This window comes from Heterocephalus glaber, unplaced genomic scaffold (genome assembly GCF_053883595.1).
Source record: "Heterocephalus glaber isolate CG9 unplaced genomic scaffold, H.glaber_assembly_v1.0 deba00001457, whole genome shotgun sequence".
In the NCBI taxonomy this organism is placed as follows: Eukaryota; Metazoa; Chordata; class Mammalia; order Rodentia; family Bathyergidae; genus Heterocephalus; species Heterocephalus glaber.
In genome coordinates, this window is record NW_028258305.1 from 6,553,041 (window position 1) to 6,564,275 (window position 11,235).

The 11,235-nt window shown below is 38.1% G+C and overlaps 1 long non-coding RNA gene across 1 annotated transcript in view; it reads right to left on the reverse strand.

The window, feature by feature from the left end:
• Window positions 1–11,002, reverse strand: part of LOC147826928 (uncharacterized) — a 125,050-nt gene extending 114,048 nt beyond the window's left edge. The window contains exon 1 of the long non-coding RNA XR_015452963.1: window positions 9,883–11,002. This is a non-coding gene — a long non-coding RNA (uncharacterized LOC147826928). The remainder of the gene's footprint in view (window positions 1–9,882) is intronic.
• Window positions 11,003–11,235: the final 233 nt, after the last annotated feature.

Below are 11,235 nucleotides of genomic sequence, written 5' to 3' on the forward strand. Positions count from 1 at the left end.
AGAGGTACTGCAGGGCATGGAATAGGGGATGGAATTTAAAATTCATTCTTTCTGAGCAGCCCTTGTAGGATATAGACCTGGGAATCAGCCATCCCTAGGGATCAATGCCTCTATTCAGAGCTGAATTAGAGAAAATTATAGGAGCTATATATGTAAGTTTAAAAATTCTGGACTCTCGGGCCGGGGATTTAGCTCAGTGGTTCTGGCGCCTACCTCGCAAGCGCGAGGTCCCGAGTTTGATCCCCGGTACCAAAAAAAAAAAAAAAAAGAAGAAGAAGAAAGAAAACCCACATGTGGCTAGTAACTAGCATACTGAATGGTGTAGCTCCAGGCCAAGGAAAGAGCTCAGTGGTACAGTATTTGCCTAGCATGCACACAGCTCTGGTTTTGATCCTCAGTCCCATAAAAACAACAAAAAGACGGCTCCAGATTTTATATTTCCATAGTTGCTCTTGCTAAGTTAAAGAGCCACTGAGGTTCTTCCTCAGATATCATCATCCTGCTCTTATAATCAAACACAATTTATAATATATGGTCACTCATCAATGTCATTCAGATATGCCCAGGCTCAAAAGCCAAAAATCTAGACACATGTACTGCAGTAAGTCTATCCAAGACAGAACTCTAGTTCCCTAATGAATTATGCTGACCACCTGCCTGGGAACCACCAGTATCTGCATTCCCTATTCTGGCTAGTCAGGTGTGGTGTACCAAACAGAAGGCAGCTGCTCAGGCTAGTATCCAGCTTTCTTTTCTAAGTTACCACTCATCAATCAATATTCCAGCTTCCAAAATTCTGTTGATATTTCCTCTCCTGTTCTCTTTGTCTTTATAGTTTGTCTTTTTCCATTGCTTAATTTTCATTGCAGTGTATTTTCAAGATAGTAAAAATAAATACACATATTTATGATTGGGGCTTTAATGTTTTTATGGCTAGGGGATGATTTATTTCAAAATCTCTAAATATATAATCAGAAGATCATTTATCTGGAAACATAGGAGACAAACATTTTTAAGCTTCTTTAAAGATTTATTTCAATCAGAATTCAGTATGAAATGTACTTTAATAAAAAATCAAGCCTGGTGTGGTGGTGCCTGCCTGTAATCCCAGCACTCGGGAGGCTGAGGCAAGAGGATAGCCACAAGTTAGAGGCCAGCTTGGGCAACATAGTGAGTTCAAGCCAACTTGAACTACCTAGCAAAAACCTGTCCCCTCCAAAAAATCAATTTGCTCTATCAATATTTTATATTCAGAGTGCCCTTGTGCATATAATGCATCAGTTATGTTAAAACAAAAAAGAAAACTATACTAATGTTATTGAGCACTAACCCTGTTTCCTTCAAATGAACTATAAATTGTCTAACTACAATGCAAATTGTTCTATGTGTGTTGTGTGAGCTTTAAGCAAATATTTGGACCCTTGTCACCAGAGGTTTTATTTTTTTATGAGATTCTACACAATTAGCACATGTAGAAACTATTAATTTATCACTATTCTGATTAAATCTTAGAGGTTTCTGATTCACCAACACCTTCCAGACTATAAGTGAGCAAGCTCTATCAAAACAAATATATTCATCAGCATTATAAAACTTGTAACAGGATAGTATGCTTATTGATGTGTTCTCTGGAGAAGATAACAAACTTCTCCAAATTTTATCTAGTATTGTATTCTAAGTCTGTCTGAAATAAGTCAACCTTCTAAAAATAAGGAGACTTCAACTTTATTTGTTCTTTTAAGATTAGTTTTGCCCTTTCAGTTAGCATTAAGCTGGAGGAGTAATGCGCTAATCTTTTCAGCTACAATCTACCCACATAAAACAGGCCAGATAACCAATTAAGCTGTGATTATGATACAGCAAAATACAAGTTTTAATGGACTTTAGAATACGTAATGGATATGAGTGTTTTCTAAAGTAGTTTAATACATATAGCGTATTCTTTAGTCAATATTCTTCCCTGCTAACATTTTAATGTATACATTTCCATTTTCTTTTTCTAAAGTTAGCACAGTTCTTACAATGAATTCAAGTATTTTTAAAGTACTGTTATGTATCAGTCCCTTCTAGGTGCTAATAAAAAGATTAATAAAACATAATATTTGTCTTCAAATACCTCTTGATCTAGCATGAAAGATAAATAAATTAGTAACTAAAGCAATATGATAAGTATTGAAATAATGGTATGAATAAAGTGCTATGAGAAGCCCAGAGGCGGGAAGGATTAAGTCTGTCTGGGAATGGTGGTGGAAGGAATAGGATTTTCCCTGTGGGAAGAGGTGGAAGGAAAACTATTTCAAGAAGAGGAACCGCATGATAAAAAGGCATAATGAATGTACACAGCTTCTTTGGGAAACAATAAGTAGCCTGGTGTGGCTAAAACATGTGATTCTTGCAGGGTAACAGCAAAAGTCATGTGAAAGATCTAAACTTTTTGTTATAATAAAAGCAATGAAAAGCCATTTCATTGCTTTCATTTCATTGAAAAGTAGAAAAGAGATGTTAACTGGTATCTTAGAAAAAAAGTTTTGTGGCAGTGTGAAAAACTAACCAGAGGAAAAAAAAAAGAAGGCAGGAAAATAGAAAACTATTACATGAAAGGAGGTGAAATTCTGAGAAGTGACTGTGGAAGTAGAGAGAAAGCAATGGTTTTGAGATGCATTTCAGGAGTGGAATCACCTGAATATGATGTCTATTTGGATGGAGAAAGGGAAAGGGAAAGGAAAGAAGAATCAAAGATTTCACTACATAATTTGGCTTACCTGATGACATAATCTAAATTGAAAATAATAATGATAAAAAATGAGCTCAGGATAGTAAATATTTTCAAGACATTCAAGTGGAAAGATTTAGAGGACAGCTAGATATAAGAGTGTCAGCTGTGGGCCGGGGATTTAGCTCAGTGGTTTCACCACCTGCTATGCAAGTGCAAGGACCTGAGTTCGATCCCTGGTACCAAAAAAAAAAGAAAAAAAGAGTCTCAGCTGAGAAGTGTAGGCAATACCAAAAATACAGTTTTGGATTTAGTAACAAAGATGATACCTGCAGTTACACGGGCAGATGAAGTGTCAAGAAAAAAGAGGAGCCATTGCTAAATATTACACATGGGAAAAAAATAAGACTTTAAATACTTAAAGCAAACTTTTAAAGGAATATTTTCTAAGAAAATATGGGAAAATAATCAAGTGGTAAGAAAGGATATCCTAACAAAACATGTAAGAAGCACCAATCAGAAAAGAAAAGCTATATAAAAATCCCATAAAAAAGAATTAGAGCTGCTGGATGCAGTGGCGCACATCTGTAATCCCAACACTTGGAAGACTGAGACAGGAAGACCGTGACTTTGAGTTCAGCCTAAACTACACAGCAAGACTCAGTCTCAGAAGAAAAAAATGTGCAACCCATAAAATGGAAAAAGTATCTGCAACACATATAATTAACAAAGGATTAATATGCAGAATATATAAGGAGCTCTTATAAATCCGAGAAAAAGCAGACAATCTAATAGGAAAAAGGCAAATAAAAGAATAGGCAATTCACAAAAGAGAAAATCTGAATAAACAACAAATATAAGGGTCTCAATCTAAGTAGTAATCAAGAAAATACAAAATAAACCAGATGTGGTGGCACACACCTATAATCCCAGCACTCAGTAGGTGGAGGCAGGAGGATTGCCACTGAGATCCTGAACTACATAGCAAGATTGTCTCAACAAACAACAAGGGAAGTATGAAATAAAACTATAATAAGACACTACTACAGCCCAACAAATTGGCAAAGTTTTTTTGGTTTTTGTTTTTTGCAGAAGAGGGGATTAAATCCAGGGCCTTGCATATGTTGGGTAAGCACTCTACCACTGAGCTACATCCCTAGTCTTGGGGAGGTATTAAAAGCCTAACAATACTAAGCTTTGGCAAACAACAACAACAACAACAACAAACAAAAAAACAAAAAACTACAATTCTCATTTACTACTTGAGAATGTAACACAACCAATTTGGAAAATTAAGCCAGTATCTGATAGTCAAGTTGAAAATATAGATCCCTTAGGGCTCAGAAATTTCACTTCCAGGCTATACTATATAGATTTGCAACCTTATGTGCACTAGAATTGCATAAAAAAATGTTCGGAGAGCCACTACTATAACTACTTCAAAATGGAAACAACCCAAATATCTATCAACAGTAAAACAAATAAATTGTGGTACATTCATACAGTGGAATACTATAAAGCATGCAGCAATGAAAATGAACAAGCTTCACGTCCATAATTATAGAGTATAAATATAACGTTAAGTGAAAATTCTATCCATATAAAATTTTAAACAGGGAAAATAAAACCATATTGTTTAAGAATTCATATACAACTAGTTAAGTTACAGAAAAAAATGCAAGAAAACAATTACTGACAGGATAATCTGACAGGATAATGATTACATCTGGTGATACAGGAATTATGATAACCAAGGGATACCCAGGGAAATTCTGCAGACTTAGTAATATTTTATTTCTTGACCTGGATGGTGATGTTAAGTTGATAATGATAATTAAGTTGTTATATGATGTTAAGTTGATAACCATTTTAACAAAATGTATATTAAATTCTATGAACTTTCAAATAATTTTATAACATTTTAATGAACTAAATTTTGAAATGGTCTTTACAAGAGATATGGTAGTGAAAAGTAATCAAAAAGCTCTGATTTTGAAGGATAAGTAAAAGACTATAAGGGCCAGGTAATTAGCTCAGTGGTGCTGACACCTGCCTCTCAAGCACAAGGTCCTGAGTTCCATCCCCATACAAAAAAAAAAAAAGACTGTGAGGGCATAGCTCAGTGTGGAGTGCTTACCCAGCATGTCCATAGCTCTGAATCCAATCTCTAGCACTATAAACAAACAAAAAAGAGACTAGGAAAGGCATGCTATCAAATCCATTCAACACTAATTCTGAACAGCACAAAGGAAAAAAGGCAATTTTGCATCTGAGAGGAAGTAAAAAAATCTGTTTCAAAGTCAATGAATTTCATTATTTCTTTCACTGATAAACATAGTTGAGTCCTACCTTGTGTTTGGCACTGTGCCAAGGCTTTAGACTACAGGAAAATTTAAATTTTACTATTTAGGCTTCTCTTAGTATTAGATCTCCCATTGATTTCTAATCTTTCTTGGTATAAAAAGTTTACCCAATTTATTGACTGGGATACAATCTCAAGATAAAACAAGAACTAATAAAAGTTCAAATAAAAGGTATACAGGAATGATCAGGTTCTCATCTGAGTACATACTGAAGTTTATGTCTCGGCTGAGGAAATACAGGGATCAAAAAGGGTGTTAGCTATTTTCTTCACACATAGTAATAAATAAGAACATATGACCTCCACCCTTAAATTTGGTAAGGGGAAAACTGAGAAGTCAGTAGCAGAAATGGAGTCTTGAAGTCTTGAAATGAGCGTTTTAAAAACAAAGAAATAAAGTTGCAATTTAAACACTTCTGCTCTTTGCTTTTCAAGAAAAGAAACCTATAAAATGGGCCGGGGATTTACCTGCTGCGCAAGCACAAGGACCCGAGTTCGATCCCTGGTACAAAAAAAAAAAAATCATATAATTCAGCAAAGCAAAGTCCTCCTAAGGAACAAAAAAATGTCTGTCAAGAACAGAAAATCGCCACTTATAAACATGAACTAACCAATGAAGAATTTTTAAATTACTTAGAAATTAAAATTAGCAAGGAATTAAAATAAGGAATTAATGGGGAAATAGGAAGATGAGACCTAGTATCAGACTAGTCTCCTCATGTAAGCTCTATTGCTATATGTTCAAAAATGTAATAAAATGAGGCTTTAGTGATACTTAGAAATTGAAAGGTTAAAAATGTTTCATGAAGTCATTTTAAATTATCAAAACCCAACTTTTACAACTTTGGGCTAGGGTTGTACCTCAATGGTAGAGTACTTGCCTCATATATATGAGGCCCTGGGTTCAATTCCCAGCTCCCACCCCCCCAAAAAGTATTCAAGTTGAATTTAGATAAAGCATGTTTTGCTATTGTTAAATCTGGAAATCTGGCAATCTCAGTCTCAAATGACATGGTGTGTCTTTAAAAATTAACGTTTGCTCCTAAAATGTACCAATAAAATTAAAATATTAATGTTTGCTAATATAATAAAAATTTTAGGTAGCCCTATAACAGAAGAAAATAGAATCTGAATTCTGAGTACCAAGATCTGTTCTACCACTACGTAACCTTGAATGAGTAACCAAGCCATGCTCAGACTCAGCTTACCCAACCTTTCAAGACTTGAGCAGATTAAAAAAAACCAATACTACCATGTAAACCTCAAAACATAGGAAGCCTAATTTCTTTATCTCACTGCAAAGACTACTTTCTGCAAACTATGTAATAATGGGGAGGAGGAATCAAACCCAGGGCACTAAGCATAGTAGGCAAAGGTTTCATCACTGACCTATACTTCTGGTCCCCTATTCACTTTTTAAAAAAATTATGAAACAAACTTATGTATACAAAAATACAGTAATAGTCATATGTACTCTTCCTCAGCTTTAACAACTATCAGCTGAAGTTGAAGCTTATCTTGCTGCAGCACTCCCTCTTTTCCTCAGTTATTTTGAAACAAATCCCAGACATCATGCCATTAGCTTCCTAGGGGCTAAATGCAATGGGTTCTTTTCAGTGGATGTACAGGTATCTGAAGTCCAAACAAAAGGTTTCAGGAAGAAATATAGATTTGAAAATTATGAACAAAATTAATATTTAAGTTACACCTTTGAAAGAGGTCAAACATAAATTCTTGGGAAACAAGATAGTTTCTATTGGTCCTCTTTCATTAAAAACATAAATAGACATAAAGCACACTTTTTCTACCAAGAAAGAAACTCTATTAGTTTACAAAGGCCTACGTAACTTTTATATCCGATGTTTTAAGTATTTTCCTTTCTTAAAAAGGGGTCTCTATACAGTAATAGTGACAACTCTAAAGGATTTAACAAAATACCCAAAACATAGATATAATTCATGTAACATCAAATGTAAACACTGATACTGTAACTAACTGAAAATCTACTTTTCAAAGTATTTGTTAAAAACTTGTCACTCCATGTATATTTTACTATTCTTTAAAGTATGAAAATCTGTTTTATAATTTCCTTCAGATGTATGTTTCACAGTAAAATTTTTAAGATAAAGTTTAAAAGAAATATGATTTCTATATTGAAATAGCTATGACAGATGATGGTATATCTTAGAAGCATTTAGAGCTTTGAACATACATAAGAATATTTGTGTACTAAAAATATTTTATAAGCTCTTTAGACACCAAGCTGTTGAATCAGAGACCATTTATTCTTACATCTTAGTTTTTACTCCATGTGTCAAAATTAGTTATGATTTATTTATGCCCCAATCCCCCTCAAAAATTGGACCCATGTTCCTTAAATCCTAATTTTACAATCCACTTTAAAAGAATTTCTAACATTTTCTAAAATAGTTTTCATAAGCTGTTTAATAAAGATTAACCTTTTTAAAAAAGTATTGTGACCTTTAGAATGGAATGTAATTTTGTCCCTTTGATTATATTAGCCACCAAGTAAAAGATCCCAGGGGGGTAAAAGAGGTACAATTTTTAGAAACACAATGGATTTTCAATGTTTAAATTTTGTTAGATTGTGATTGATTAACTAGAGCCTAAGTCTTTTTTGATTAGAAGGAACTCCAAAATATTTTAAGTACATCCTTATCTTCCAAGTAATAGTCCTAGAAACAAAAATGCAGTTATATATATTAGTAATGCGCACTTTAATTTCAAGTGCACCATACACTTCTTTGTTTTATTTTTTCCTCAGAAAGAAATGGATATATTTAAAAGCACTTTCAACTTTAGCTATACTGTATAACTGCCATTTCATCTAAATTACTGCAGAATTTTCAAATATTTTTGGCCTCTTAAAGCTTTTGAAGGACTGTACTTAGCATGTTTTAAGTAAACTCCAACTCAGTTTTTTAAACATGATAAAAGAAACATTGAATCAAAATGAGATTTTTCTCTCACCCCAAATGCAATTTTTTTCAGATACCAGTAAGTGATGATACAACGTGATGATTAAGAGGCATAATTGCTTTCTCAGAAACCATCTATTAAACAGCTCCCCAAAGCTTCAAGTTTTCAAAAGTACAGTTCAAACACCCAGCAGTATTTAAACAGATTAATACTGTGTATTGGAGATATTTTCTTGTCATCAAATAATCAATGGATGGCTATCATCCAATATTCAAGTTGCTGGTTTTTAATTATTATGGAACTTGAGGCTTTTTTTTCATTTTACACATTAAAATGTATGGGGGAAGGGAGAGAAAATGTAGAAAACAGAGTAACTCTTAGAGAACTTGTTCTGTTTTTAATTAGGGAATTTTATAAAGATATCTTGTTGCTGTTCTTAAATTAATTCTGCATCAGAAGCCAAGTGATTTTCTGGTCTTGAATAGTAATGATCCAGATTTTCTTTACCAATAATGTATACATTAACAACATTTATATATCAAATATGTTACATTTCTATACAGTACCTCTAGAGTCAACCTTAACTCTTGTCATCAGGCACTACTGACATCATTAGCATATAATTAATTCTAACACAGTAGTGAGTTTATCTTTTACTTTCACAACTGGAAAAAACAGCAATTTAGCTGTAGAATTTAAGGAATTTTGCTCAAATTCTTTCTACATGAATAAATCTAGTAATTTTTTTCACACAAGAAATCAGTTTGGTTTTTTTATATATTTGAAATATAGCACACATGAATTTGCTCATACTCGATGTCTTAAGTTTTATCTGTTTTTCCCCTTATATTTTCCCCTCACAGTTAAAACACTATTGCTTTATGGACTTTCTTCCCCCAAAATAAAAAAAATTCACAATGGAAATGCTGTTTCTATACAATCTCAGTAGCTCCTACAAAAGTAGGGAGAGTTCTTCAACAAACGAAGTTACTTCACTGAATCTTTTTAGAGCTTCTAACTAATCAATACCATGCCCTTGAGATACTTTTAAGATTAAAGAACAATCTTTAAAAATCACAGCTGTGACCCATCCTTTATCCGCAAAGCAAATTACACACGTTCATTTAAGAGTAGACCTTTTTTGCCCATGCAGTGTGAGCAGAGATTACAAGCTATGAAGAGAAAAAGTAAAGATTTCGTTGAGCCTTCGAAGAAAGACATCTTAGCGTTGCTACATTTTCTATGGTTGTTAAATGTTCTAAATTCCTTAAATTCTAGGTTGCTAAATGTCCTAAATCCCTTAAATTCTAATTGTTTCCATTATGTCACGAACACCAAAACACAAATAGAATAAACTCACTTTCAAGAGATGTGCGAGCCAAGGACAGTTCTCAAAGAACCTGCCCGTTAACAGGTGGCGGGGCGGCCGGGAGAGACCTACCTCATCCTACCGCCAGTGCTACTGCCGCCGCCCAGGGGACTCTCGGCCAGGGGCGGAAGCCCTCATCCCACCCACCCAAACTCCCTACATTGCGTGGCAACTAGAGGTGGCGCCTCAGGCCGAGTCTTCCCTCTGCCCCCGGTTTCCGGCAGACTCTGGGAGAAGCACGTGCCTCCCCTCGAAGCCTCGAGCCCCGGGCGGGCGGGCGGGAACTCCGGGCCGGCCTCTGCGCGCCTGACCCCGGGTCCCCCCCTCCCCCGCTCGAGGAGCAGGCTTCGAAGCTTCTAGAAGCTTCTAAAGCCAGGGAGCGGTCGGACCAGGGGGTCGCGTTCAACTTCACCCAGCTCTGGTAGACAGAATGAAGTTCTGCAGTGTCCCAGGCTGACTGGGAGCCCAGTAACAACTGAGGCTCAAGGGTTTGGGTACCTTGCTCCGGAGGCCTCACAGTGGTCCAAGTCCGTGTAAAGTCGCGTCTCTTGGTTACACCTAGAAGCCAAGAGTCCCCACAGAGCGGAGCGGCAGCCGGGGCCAACGAGGCACCTGGGCCTCGGGCGCTGAGGGGAGCGCCCAGGAGATCTACAGCCCAGGAGCCCAGGCCCGGAGACTTGCGCTGGAAAGCGCCTGGCCCCAGCCTCCGGCCTGGGCTCCGCAGCACTGCAGGCCCAGCACTCGAGGGGCCACGCGTTCCGAAAAGTCCGTCTCGGCCTTGCGTCCTGTCCTAGGCGGTGCCTCCGGGGGCGCTGCGGGGGTGTGGCCGCCCCCGGCTTGCAAGGCCGGCGTGCCAGGCCGCCGCCCGGGGCCACGCTCGGTGAGGCAGGGGCTGCGCCCTCCTGCGGCCCTTAGCTGAGTAGGGGAGGACGGGTTTGGTGAAGTGGGAAAAGGAAGGTCCCAGCGAGCGGGACTGGCCGAATCCGGGGGGAGGACGCCGCTTTTTTAAGCCCAAGGTTGCAGCCCTGAGACTTCGCGGGGCGCGGGACCCTGGGGGAGGGGTCGTTCTCGGAACCCGGCCTCGCCGCGGTTTCTCGGGTGTCAGACGGAGTAAAAAGAATGGCGGGTGTTGGTCACTTCGCAGGAAACTTTTCGTTGTTTCCTTATTTCCTTCCCGCCTGTGGGAGCTGGAGCAACTTCTCAACCTCAGACCCAGAAGCTGTCAGGCCCAACAGTCTGGACAGTTCCAGGCGCTGGGTTTTGCTGGGAGCACCACCACCCGAATCTTCCCTCAGAAGAAGGTGAAACTGTCCTTGCCGACCCCCAGCTGTAGGCCGGGGGTCTTCTTTCCCTGCTTTTCCAGGTTTAGTGTTTGTATGTTTAAAAGGAACTTTACAATATGAACAAAGATAATTTGGCTACTTTGGCGCGGACAGAGGTTTTTAGAGGGACACTTTAGCAAGTGGCAGGAATGTCTAGAATTCCCCAACCATGGTGAAGCCACCGGGACAGCTCAGCTGCCGATATGCAGGACACAGATCGGGTTTTTGCTTTCTTTTCCTTTTTGGCTCAGCTCTGAGAGCCTTACAGAGCTATCCTTTCCCGCCTCCCGACCCTCTTCCCCTCCCCCTCTTCTTTCTGGTGCAGGCAATTAGGGTGAAGAAATCAGTGCCAGGATCCTGCCTCTGAAGAGAAAGGAATTGCTTCGGGAATTGAGTCCTGACACCTGTCTCCGTCCTAGATAGGGGGATGCAGGGTCAAAACACCGGGGTTGGGGGAGGCCAGGCTGACGAAGGGTCCAGGTGGGAGTGGGAGGGAGATGTTCCCTAAAAGAATGTTTCTGGGAGTTCC